The following is a 13,073-nucleotide window of genomic DNA, read 5'->3' on the forward strand; positions in this document are numbered from 1 at the left end:
TGCATCAATATGGCCACCATCATCATCAGAGTCCGATGAGACATTGACATCAGGTTGTGATGGGGACACACTCCAACCCCAACAGTCACCTGTGAGGAGGAAGGCAACATGCCTACATTAATACCTGCACTATTGTGTCTGCTCATCCACACACACACACACACACACACACACACACACACACACACACACACACACACACACACACACACACGCACACACACGTGAGATGCCACAACTGCATTATACATACCACATCTTATTTCTGATCCCATGCACAACACACAAGCAGACTATGACATACACAGACACAACAGGCCCTTAATAACATACACTCCAGCTATGTCCGGTTAATGTTGCCTATACTATATACCTGTGAGATAAGTGATATGTCAGTGTATGTGATGGACCTCAACCTAAAACACAGTTCACCCATCATCAACTTACTATTGTCTCTCATATAGCAGACTGTATAGACCTTCACAAAAATAAGTGCAAATATGTTACAGGTTCTACAAATACACTACTGTGATTACTGTAGTGAATCCCTCCAAAACTGAGCATACAAGTATTGTACTCTGGCTAAGCATAACAGATGTGTCTACGGAAAACTGGCAGCCCTTAACATTCTTAGGGTATATGTGAGCCATACCTAAACAGTTGCACCCTCACCAGCTACAGGATATTGGACTCTGGCCACACCAGATGTACCTGTGGAAATGTGTGGGAGAAGTATTGTCAGCAAACAGAAATGTGGCATTGTTACAGGATAATATATGCGTATATCAACATGTACAGTAGGAGCTCTGATACTGCCCACATTTCTGACATTCTGAGTATGTGTGCACAGTTGTGCAATACAAACAATACCCCCCACATGCAGGTTGACCTGACATCCATGTACTGGTATGCAGAGGCTTCCACAATGACTGCTACAGTATTACAGTGAGCAACACAGGGGGCTTACCTGGATGCTCCTCTGCTGCGGAAGCTGTGCCACCCACATCTATGACATATGGAGTGATGGATGCTTGGAAGCTGGTGGTTGATCCCAGGTTTGCTAGGAACTCCTCTGTGGCCGAGAGTGGTTGTTCTGCTGCAGGCCGTCCACTGGTGGCAGCTCAGTTCCTGGCCACAGCAGCGCCCCATTGCCGTGCAGTATTTATCACATCAGTGGCCTGGTGTTAGACCTGCTTGTAGCTTCTTTCCTGTAGCCTTACTTGGTTTACTGATATGATGAGGTCAGCACACAGTGCAGCACATTGCTCTCAATTCCAGAGACTTCTGGAAAGCAGGATGTTGTGATGCAGTCTGAGTCCATCCAGAATCCAATTGCTTTTGACAGCAATAAAAGGTGGGTGCCTTCATCTGTACATGGTTTCTGAAAGACAAGAAGAAGGGAACACATCACAAGACCATGTACATTGCTCTCCACTATGTACACATCCTGCACATCTAAATTGGCTAGCACTATCCTCTGCTAACTACCACATGATATCCTGCCATCTATCAACACAGTATGTACGTAGCTATCAGCAACATAGTGGCATTACATCTTGCATTTTCCTGCTCATCTTGCTTTTTATGCTACTTGCTGCTTGTTCTCTAAAGTGTTCAACTGCATCTTTTGTTTTGCATTTATTACTGCTTATTTATAGCCTGTCTAAATTGTAAGTGTTATTGTATGCCTCCTACTTTTGGTTTAAGCACTTTGGCTTTAGGCCCACCCCTTAGGTTTTATTGGTCTTTCTCCCTCAGATTCTGTCAAATATGGATGGACAATGTCCTACAGTTTCTCCTGTCAGTCTTGTTGATATGGGCATCCTGACAAAGTGTAGCAACTGCCTCATTTACATGGACAACAATTTATTACCATCACCTAGGAATACAATTTCTGAGAGATGCAAGTACATTAGGAACGTAGAGTCCATGTTCTTTCCCTTTCAAGCCAGTATATCTGGCACCAAAAAGAATGTCAACACAATCACTAAACCTCAAACATCACCCACACCTACACAACACACATCCACATATATGGAGGTCCTCAACGTAAACATACCCAAACAAAGGTGACCTCCGAGGCAAAAACACATGCAATCTCCACAGCCCTCCACACCACATACCACATATAGTCCACACACCTGTGTCTCACAGCCACTAAGGCTTCACCGTAAACCCACCATGTTAGTCATAGGAAACTCCATTGTGAGACACACAGAAGGGCCTCTCACCAGGCTGGATAAGGAGAAAGTCATGGAGTTGTCTGTTAGGTCAGGTGCCAGAATCTGCCATATCATATGTGCACTGATGTCTCTCAACAACAGGTGCTTTTATGACTGTCATAGTCCATGTTGGCAGGAATGACGTGAGACGTACCTCCCTGGACTACAGGAAGAGAGACATGATTGAGCTTGCTGATTATGTGTCACAGCCAGGTATGTTCCTAGCCTTAAGCAGCATTCTGCCATCACCCAGTATGATGCCTCAATTCAAACAGGAAATTATTGACTTTAACAATTGGTTTAGTTTCTGGTGCCATTCTAGGGGGATCCAGTACCTGACAGCTTGGAAAGATATGATCGACAGACCACAATGCTTTGCCAGAGATGGACTGCATATGTCTCACCTGGGCTTCTTGCTTCTGACAAAGGTTCATGACTCTCCTATAGTACCTTTTTTAGTAAAAGTGATGTGGTTAAAACTACCAACATATAAATGTCAATAAAACACATGTTAAAGGTCATGCTGCTAAATGCTAGGAGTCTAAACATGAAACTGCACTCATTGCAAGCATTCTTAACCCTTGAAAATGCTGACATCTGTGCTATCACAGAAACCTGGTTTGCAGCTGCAGAGAGCACCCCAGCCTTACCTGGTTACCCATCGTATCATACATTCAGACCCCAAAATGTGGGCAGTAAATCCAAAGGAGGTGGAGTTTCAATATATATCAAAGATGTACACACCTCCAGGGTGGTCAAACAGTATGACGTACAGGAGACACTCAAGGTGCAGTTAACCATTGACAAGACTCCTATTCGACTTATAGCTAGCTACCAGCCCCCAAATCTGACTCAAGATGCCCATTCTGCCTATATAGACCTGTTCACCTCTATCAGAATTCAAACCTTTACCCTGATTCTGTGTGACTTTAGCTACCCAAACATAGACTGGAAGAACTACTCCTGCCAGAACACAAATGCCCAGAGATTCACTGATGTTGTTCATAGGTTCATAGGTTCATAGGCTATCAGCCCTAGGGCCTTTACAAGCCTAGCCGTAACAATTCCCTGGCTATTTCTTCCCCAATATTTACTTCCCTGGACCCCTGTCTAGCAAGCCACTGATGTGATGACAAGATTTAGATCCCTGGAGCATGTGGTTCTGAGAGATTGGGATTTCTTTAAGTGTAGCATGTCCAACAGCTCTGGGTTTGACATGGCCTTGTATGTTAAGCAGAGATTGTCTCTGAGTAGATGATATGTGACAGAGTATAGCTGGAGTTTTTTTAGACAGTCAGCATAGGGCATCTGCTTTAGGCCTGTGATTCTTTTAATGAGGTATTTCTGTGGCTTTTCCAGTTGTTGCAGATGTCTTGATAGGTACATACCAAATGGGCCATTGTATTCTATAATGGGTCTAATGAGGGATGAATACAGTGGGATAATGACCTCCTTTTTTCTGTATGAAAAGCCCTTAGTGATGAGGTGTGCCACATAGAAGGATTTCCTGACTGTTGTGGTGATGTAGTTATTGAAGTTGAGACCACTGTCTACCTGTTGTCAATGCAAACACCTTTGAACAGCTAGATGATACCTCCACAAGAGGTGAAAATATCTTGGACATGATATTAAGCAACATGAATAACCACTGTGGCATCCCTACAGTATCATCCTCCCTGGTAAGATCTGACCATAAAGCTATCACATGGAAGTCACTATCTCCCACAATAGCCATCTGGTTAGGGTCAGACATAAATATGTCTCCACATTTGATTACAGCATCCTGAGGGATGGTATAAGCAGCTTCATAGCCCCCTCCCCCCTGTAGGAACTGGCACAAATACCCAAAACTATACCAAAGCACTATGCAAGCATGTATATAGATGCATGGAATCAGGAATACCCAACAAGACTACATCATCCTCTGGAAGGATAAGTAAACCTGTCTGGTGGACATCTAAATTAAATAAACTCTATAACAAGAGGAACAAATCGATGTCCAACACCAAGAAAGCAGGTCCCCACTTGGAAACAATGTCTCCTTAGCCTGAACAAGCCAATGAGAGCACTACTGAAATCCTCCAAAGCAAACTTTGAATCCAAAATGGTAACATCTGCTACAGACAATCATAAGTCCTTCTTCACATATGTCTGCAACCTCAAAGGAAGCACCCAGATCTGTTTAGAAGTGGTGGTCAAGGAAACCACATATATAAATGCTATAGATATAGCAAACTTGCTGGCTAACAGATTCAGTGACAACTTCAGCCCTCTGTCCCCCACATCAGTAGATCAGGACATCCTCAGTATCTGCCCTTTCCCCTTATATGTAGGGAACAGGTCATCACTGCACTCTCAATGGCAAAACATACAGCCTCTATGGGACCCGATAACATCCCAAGCTGCATTCTACATGAACTCAGGCAGGATCTTGCAGCACCATTAGGCACCCTATTCAACCAAATGCTGAGTACTGGCTTTATCCCAGCTGAGTGGAGGACAGCCACTGTCATCCTTTTGCACAAAGGTGGAGTGTTCGCCACTCTTGGAAATTATAGACCCATCAGCCTAACTAGCCTGATCTGCAAACTCATGGAACCAATTATCATGGACCTCATTAACAAGGACATTGGCAACCTCCAAACATTCAATTCTACACAGTTTGGCTTTGTTAAGGGGAGATAATGTCTATTAAATTTGGTCGACCTCTTTGAGACAGTCACCAAAGCCATGGATGAGGGGAGAACAGAGCACACCACATACCTTAACCTGGCTAACGCCTTCGACACTATTATCCACTTGACCATAATAGATAAAACTCTCTCAACTAGGCAGCAATCCATATGTTACCAGATGGGTAGCAAACTGGCCCACTGATAATACCTACCTAGTTAAAGTAGAGGAAGCCACCTCAAGCAGTAAACCTGCAACAAGCGGTGTACCCCAGGGCTGTCTTTGGGCAACTATTATTTAGGATATACTTTTCTGAGGTGCACGGCAAAACCAGTGAGTTATGGCTGAACAAGTTTGCAGATGACTGCATGCTGGGTGCTGTCACCACATCCCCTAGTGATGTGGAAATCCTACAAGAGGGTTTCACACAGACAAATGGCTGGTGCCAGAAACATGGTGTCAAGCTGAATACCACAAAATGCATCATCATCTTCTTTGGGGAGAGTGACGTCCTCACAAATTATCACATTAATAACAACATCCTAAGCACGCAATCAGTCATGAGGGATTTGCACCCACAGGTTGAAAACAACCTGACTTTTGACAACCATGTTGCTTCCATTGTGTGGAAAGCCTTCTACATGGCCCACCTCATCAGTAAGGGTATCTCATCCAGGAAGAAGGAGGTCATAACATTCCTGTACTCTTCCCTAATAAGGCTCATTATTGAGTACAATGCCCCTTTTGTAATGTACCTCACAAAGTACATGCAGCAGCTGGAGAGACCACAGATATTCCTCACCAGGAGAATCCAGGGCCTCAAACATTTGCCATACACAGATAGGATAAAAGCCCTATCCCTCTATTTAGTTTCATACAGACTCCTCAGATATGACCTCTGTATGGTATACAAGGTGATCACAGACTCTAACTTGATGGGACTGCTGCATATCTGCAAGTCCAGGACCACTCGAGTAACCCACACATGCACCCTTAACCTGGTCTTTGACATCAACAGGACTTGGTGGGACAGATTTGTGTCACAGAGACTCCTCCATCTGTGGAATAGACTCCATTTCCACACATTGCAGAGTACCTCTTTACCCCTTTTGAATTGCAACCTGGATAACTGGATGGGAAACAGGAAATACACCCTTAGGACTCCCCCTGTGACCCTGTTGGAGTGGGGCATCAGGTGCTGACTTGTATACACATGGACTAAACTCTTGGCTAGGCTTATAAGGGCCTCAGGCCCAATAGGTTAGTAACCTCCTATGATCTTGTAATCCTATGAATACCAATTATGGCCCTGTGTGCTGTGATGGAGTGTGTTGTTATGCATCAACTCCCATCAATGCCATCTACGGTGGTGTATTCCCTATGGGTGATGTCCCAGTACCATGTCATACAACCACTGTCCAAAAAATAGGTGAGTGTTACTACAAGTATATGGGGAAAGTACAGCAACATCCATGTGATACAATGACAGATAGTACTGCAAACATACTGTAGGGTATCTTCTCTGTAGGTATCCGACTTCTGCAATACACAGATGTTGGCAAAATGTGTATATGTGCCTGATTTATGTGGACTCTCTGCCCGAAAAATGTGGATGCCTGGCAAACATTTGGACAATACATAATGGTTGTTCTCAGACTGTGGGGAATCTGGCTATCACATGTCAGAACCCCCCCAAAAAAACAGTTATGGTGCAGTAATATTTGTTACTGTATTCATTCCCTTACTTTCTAAGCTCAGTATGTACACTTACTGTTACTATTGTCTAACACACAATCCACTAGCATTTGTACAGGTGCCAACAATTGTAGGAGGGACTCAGAGGACCAGAGCTGTGATGTATGTCACAGCAGGCAGAGTTGACATGGACTCCTGTAGATGCAGGACAGCTATCAGCAACATGGCATTTCAAAATATGTATTGCAGGCCTTCTGTTATAATTCCTGTTCCCCATAACTGCATCCTCCCATCTGCATTCCATTACATGGAGTCTTCTATTACATACCTGGTTGAGTGCTGTACTCCTTTTTGTGCAGAAATCTTGAAGAATATTGCTTGTAATATTACAGATTGTCTTTGTAAAGAAAGTCACAAACCTGTTTACAATAGGCATCTCCTTGCCTTTTCTAGGTAATGCTCATGGAAAAGTTTTTGCCTGTACATCAATTTGTGGCTCAGACTTGCTAATTGCATCCAAAACAGCTCGGTTGCACTTTTATTAGCCAATGGCATGGCACAACAATGCTATGTTTAAGGCCTTCATGTAGGTCTTGGTCCCTTTCCTAGTCTGTGAGATGGACATTATGGAGGTGTGGAGACTACAGCATCACAGAGAGTAGTCCAAATACTGTCTACTGTTGGGATTTATGTGGTATTGTCCACAGTTTTGCATGCTATGTTTGGCCACTGTGGATAGACTTTCTGATTATGTGGAACTTTAGTGTTAATGTGGGTTGAGGTCAGTAAGGGGGAAGGCAGATGTGAATGTCATACTTTATATGCATCAGAATATGCATGCTGCTGCAGTAGCTGCTGGTCTATCAGCTGTGTATGTTTGTAAGGGAAGACTGTGACACATGTCCCTGGAGCTTGACCTTTGCCCCACCCCTTTATGTATGGGTTTTGTGTGGATCCCTTGTTCTATGTGGTTATGATGTATGGTAGGTCTGTAGCAGGTAGCTGAACATACTGCCGCATATGTTGCAGGCTGCAGCTGCATTTTGCTCAGGAGGCATACTGGGGAGTGTGAACACCCTGCAGGGCAGCAAGCTCTATGTGTCATTTAGGGAGCAGTGTTAGCTGTGTTGTTACAGCATAGCCAGGGTGAGGGTACCCATAACAGCCCAGGTGAGGCATGTACTTAAGGTACATATGTTATGTAACGGTACCAATCAGAAAGTGTTATGTGACATATAGGTAGCCTATGTATATTAGTGCAGTGTGTCCCTACCTTCAGGCCTTTGATGTGCTAAGATCTGTAGCAGTGAACGCTGTGGCAGCACCCTGTTTGAGTTAAAATTGCAGGACACAGGCATTATTTGTTGTATTCATAAGCATGTAATTGAAGTGCAACACAGTGGTCTTGATCCCAGGACTGTGCATGGCAAGATGTACAGCATGCAAGGAATTTAACAGACTGAGCTACTGAGTCAATACTGCAGCAGCTATAATTGCAAAATATATGTGCATGCATACAGTCTGTTAAACAGGATTGGCATTACCATGAATGTTCAGATGGGTATGACATGTAACACTGAGCTGTCTGTCATGAATATGTAACCTCAATCTGTACTGACTTGCCAGTACTTCAACACACAGAATAGGTTTTATGACAACTGTGCCAACAGTAGGTGGCACAACTGTGGACATTCTGCAGCAGTCTGTGCAGTTGTCAGGTGCACCTAATATCCTAGGCCTCACGTCCATCCATCATTATTTTTTTAGCTGTGTATTGGTTTGGTGTCTGCAACACAGTCCCAAGTACACTGTCAATTTTCCCATTACTTGTTCAAGCAGTGTGTCATTGTCAATCAGGATATGTTTATGGAAATACCTTTTTCATTTTAGAGTTGAGTAGTCTAGTGGGCTAATGCACAGTGTTGTGGTTGACAGGGTCCCACGTTCAAGACTCGGAAAGAGTAATTATTTTGCAGATGTGCCTAACTGTGTCAGAAACATAGAAGGTGATTAAGGCAGTTTTAAGTGGTTTGTGCGATGCACCGCTTAGCTTTGCTTAAATCTGCACTAATTCCAAAAAAAGAAAAGAACAAAGGGGTGATAGGAAAGTAGTGAAATGGAGGCAAGCAGGGGGAAACACTGTGAAAGGCAGGTAGAGATGTTCAGGAGCCACTGAGTGCAACATAAACGTCTTGAATAATTCATGTAATGGTGGACACAGGTGAGAAATGGAGAGCTACATAAGTGGCGATTTTTTCTTGTGGGACAGATGCCGTTTTTAAGCAGAGAGTGGGATGTTAGGGACAGAATATAGGTGCATGTGGGGAGATACGTTCGGTAGGAGAAGTTGCATTTGCAAACAGACAAGACAGATAAGATAGCATACAGGGGTGGTGTATGACACATGAGGGGTAAACACCGTGGACGGGGAGGAGGTTGTAGAATCGGAGTGCCATGTGCCCTCAGATGGTAGCAGTGAGACTGAGCACCCCACCCATGGACAGTCAACACTGTTCCTTCACTGCCTCAAAGGTGGCTGTGCTGGGGGCTGAGCACTGGGCCACCTTTCCCCTCCAGGTTGGCCAGTCTGCCCTCAATCTGGTGCAGGTGATCATCATAGCTTCAGTGCATGATCCTGCGCACCATCCCTGGTAGCTTTGCTGGGTGAAGAATCCCTCTCCATACCACTCCCAGGCGGATGATGGGTTCCAACCCCTGAGGCAGTTTCACACATAGGTGGTGCAGGACCAGCAGAAGCAGCAGCACCAGGGTGGGTCCCAGACATGCTGGAGCCTTGTGCCACTGCTGACTGAGGTAGGGTAGTGGATTACCAGGAGCCAGCCTACCCAGTCAAGCTATGGTGTTGAGGTATTTCAAAATGTACAGAATAATAATGAACAGAACATTTAGTTAGTTATAACAGCATGCCAGAATGTTAAAATTAACCCAGTAACATAACATTGCCTAGCATATGGAACACAACAATAAGTGAGATAACAGCCAGTATACTAACAGCATGCAAGTAACAGTTACGGCATAAGGCCAATAACATAGGTAATTCAACAAGGTATGTTAGTATGCAACCATTGTAATTCATAACAATAATAAAACACAAAGCCCGATATAATGTTTTGAGAACAACATATGTTAAACGTAAACTATACCCGATGTATAACAATAATAAATTATGATGCAGATAAGGGGTTGGGGGTGAGAAACACAAACCATTACTACTGGTATATGCTATATTATTTGCAACAGTACTCTTTTATCCCCTACAGATCTGCCCTTACTTTATGTATACAAGTGTCCTATAGCTTCTGTAGCACCTACATACCTCTCAAGTTATCTGCATGGGACAGTATGGGCCAAGCTGTAACACCTACATGCACACAACTACAGGGGACTATTACATGTCAGGTGGACATATATATCAAAGTGCACTGTGGAATGATGTAGTGTGACTGTGCTATTGACATAAATCAAGTGGATGCTAAATCTGTGCCCAAGGGATTTGGCAACAGTGATCACAGTCTGTGACAGCATGACATTTGAAAGACATGTATAGTGCACAGTATGGAGTATTTACCTATCATGCCATCCCTGGCAGGCATAGGGTTAGACTATCAGCAGACAGTCACAGTCACACCAGGCATACAGCCATACCAAGATTACACAGTTTTATTTATTTCATTCACTTTTATGACTATTGTACTTGTTGACTTTATTTACTGACGTCTTATCACCTTGCTGAGCAATGCTGTTAACCCTCTTGTACATCTGAACACAGAAATTATTAACCCATTTAAACAGCTACTACAGCCATTTATTTACCTGTCATTCCTGTGGGGAGAACATCTGTTAACAATACATAACTGCTTCTATATATATTTAGTAGTAGCTGTCCCTGGATTTGAACCCCAGTCTGTGTGTGACAAAATGTACATCACACCTAACATTTATCAAACTGAGTTCTGAGCCACTGCTGAATACTGCTTGACTGATATGTGTCTAGAGCTCACCTGGTAATAGAGGTAGAGTGCAGAGACATTTGAGCACACATGCATGAGACTCATGCATGACAGAGATAGTAGGTGAACTGTATATTAATACATGGAATGCTGGTGTAGATAACCCCTAGTGGGTCGGAATATATGTGATGTGTAAAGACCATATCAGAGTTCTGGGTTGGCTACCTGACTATATACAGTTGCAGATGGTATATTTGCAGTCTACAGCTATTACAGTTTCATGTTTGCCTACAGCAGCATACCTAAGAGCAGGAATGCATATAGCTGAAATGCAATGGTTAACACAAAACTATTCTGAGATACATAATATACCTTGGCTATTCCTATTATTGGTTCATATCTTAGTGCAGAACAAATATCATTATGCATTACATCTTGTAGTACAACTGCACATCTACAATTTAGCAAAACACTCTTTATTAGCAAATCTTTGGTCCCTTAGTGGTATTATTCCTGTTTTTACTTCCCAGCAGATGTAATACTCAATGTCATGACCAACAGCCCAAAATACACACATATTGCACAAAACAGCTTTATTAGGGGTGACTTCATGCAGTGATTGTTATATGTCTACAGTCTTTTCTGATGAACAGTTCAGATAATGCAGGTGTTGCAATACAGATGTAATTTTACAATTAATGAAGTAGAAACATTATTTCCTTAACATTATTAATGCAGTAGAACATTTATTTCCTTAACATTATTAATGCAGAATTAACTTTATTCCCTTAACATTATCAGGTTTCATGCTTTCATCTTTATTGAACTGTACCTGGCATTACTCAGTTATATCAGTCCAGGTCTATGACCACATTCATTGCAGTACAATCAAAACTGTAAATACCTACTGGGAGTTACTAATTTACTCTTTCTTGTTTATTTAACTATAGATTGCAAGATACAGTTTTACTCACCACACTCATGGTGCAACCTGGCCAGGCACTCTGCATGGGCTTCCAGGTTGTGAACTCTTTCCTATGCAGCTGTGGGGAGAGAAACACGCCACTATGCAGACCTGTCTATCACATAGTCAGAGTAAAATTTGGTAAAACAATGATAACAATACTTACAATCTGGTGGGACATTCCTCTCTCTATCATCTTGAATCCAGGTGGCCAAGAGCTCCCCCTTATGATGCCTCAGGTCATCATAATGATGATGCATTTGCTTACCTGTGAGGGGGATACCAGTTGCACTGGTGAGATCATGTGCCAGCCAGTCCCAGGCCTTCACCTTGTATTCTGATCCCTGGAACTGGCCCTGCAGCAGCTGGACATCATGGTCTTTAATGAGGAGTCCAGCCATGACTCTAGACTCCAGAATGCCCCATTGTTGCAGCCGGAAGTGTGCACCCTCTCCAAATTCCTGCCTTAGTCACAGCTAAGATGAAACTCCAACAGATTATGGCTGTATTCCCACCTGTTCTCTTAAGTAATCCTGTTTTCCTGGCTTTTACCACCATTGGGCTATTTTTACAAATGTGGCGCTTTGCTTAGCACCACCCAAACCTGCTGAGGTCAACTGAGCAGTGCTTAAACTGGCAATGCTTAGCAAAGCTTAACGGTGCACAAACCAGCTTAGTGTGGCTGAACAGTGCTTAAACAGGCATTTCTTAGTGGTGCTTTCTTTTTCTGCAGAGAGAAAACTATGGCAGCAAGAAAGGTGACCTGTTATCACCACTTCTTCAAGAACTTGCCACAATTATGCATGGTCTACACAATGAAAGGCTTTTGAGTAATCAACAAATCAGAAAAAATATATTTCTGGACATCTTTTAAAGTGTTTGGTGTATGCAAAAACATGAATGCCCAGCAATTGTTGGCAAATTTGATCTATGATGCCACTTCCTCTTCTAAGACCAACTTGCACACCTGGCATTTATTGACTCATATACTGCTGAAGTCTCATTTGCAGGATCGTCTACATTACCTTGCTAACATGTGAAACAAGTAGAACTCCTCAATAGTTTAAAAAAAAGTATTTTGGACTGACATTTTTGAGACTGGAATATCAGCTCACCCTTTAAAATTCAATGTCCACTTTGAGTTTCAAATATTTTCTGGCAAATCCAAGCCACACTAAAATTACATCAGTGTGCAAGTATTTAGATAATTCATTTTCAGACTTGTTAAGAACAAGTTTTTCTAGGGTCCATTTAACTTCAGTTTTCCAAATGTTTTCTTCATCTAGATTAGAGGGCATATGATCCTATGTATCAGTGATGTATGGGTCCTTCTTGTATAGGTTTTTCTATATAGTCCTACTATAACTTCTGTTTCTACTATGTCTTTCCCATATCTGTATTTTATCTGCCCAAATGCACCTGGAAATATTAGTCAATATCACCAGTTTTTCAAAGAGGTCTTTTGTTTCACCATTCTCTAATCATTTTCAAGTTCTTTACACTGCTCATTTAAATATGCTTCCATATCTTTTCCCGCTCTTTATTCTC

The sequence above is a fragment of the Protopterus annectens genome, chromosome 2.part0, assembly GCF_019279795.1.
Source record: "Protopterus annectens isolate FY-2018-M chromosome 2.part0, PAN1.0, whole genome shotgun sequence".
Classification (NCBI taxonomy): Eukaryota; Metazoa; Chordata; order Ceratodontiformes; family Protopteridae; genus Protopterus; species Protopterus annectens.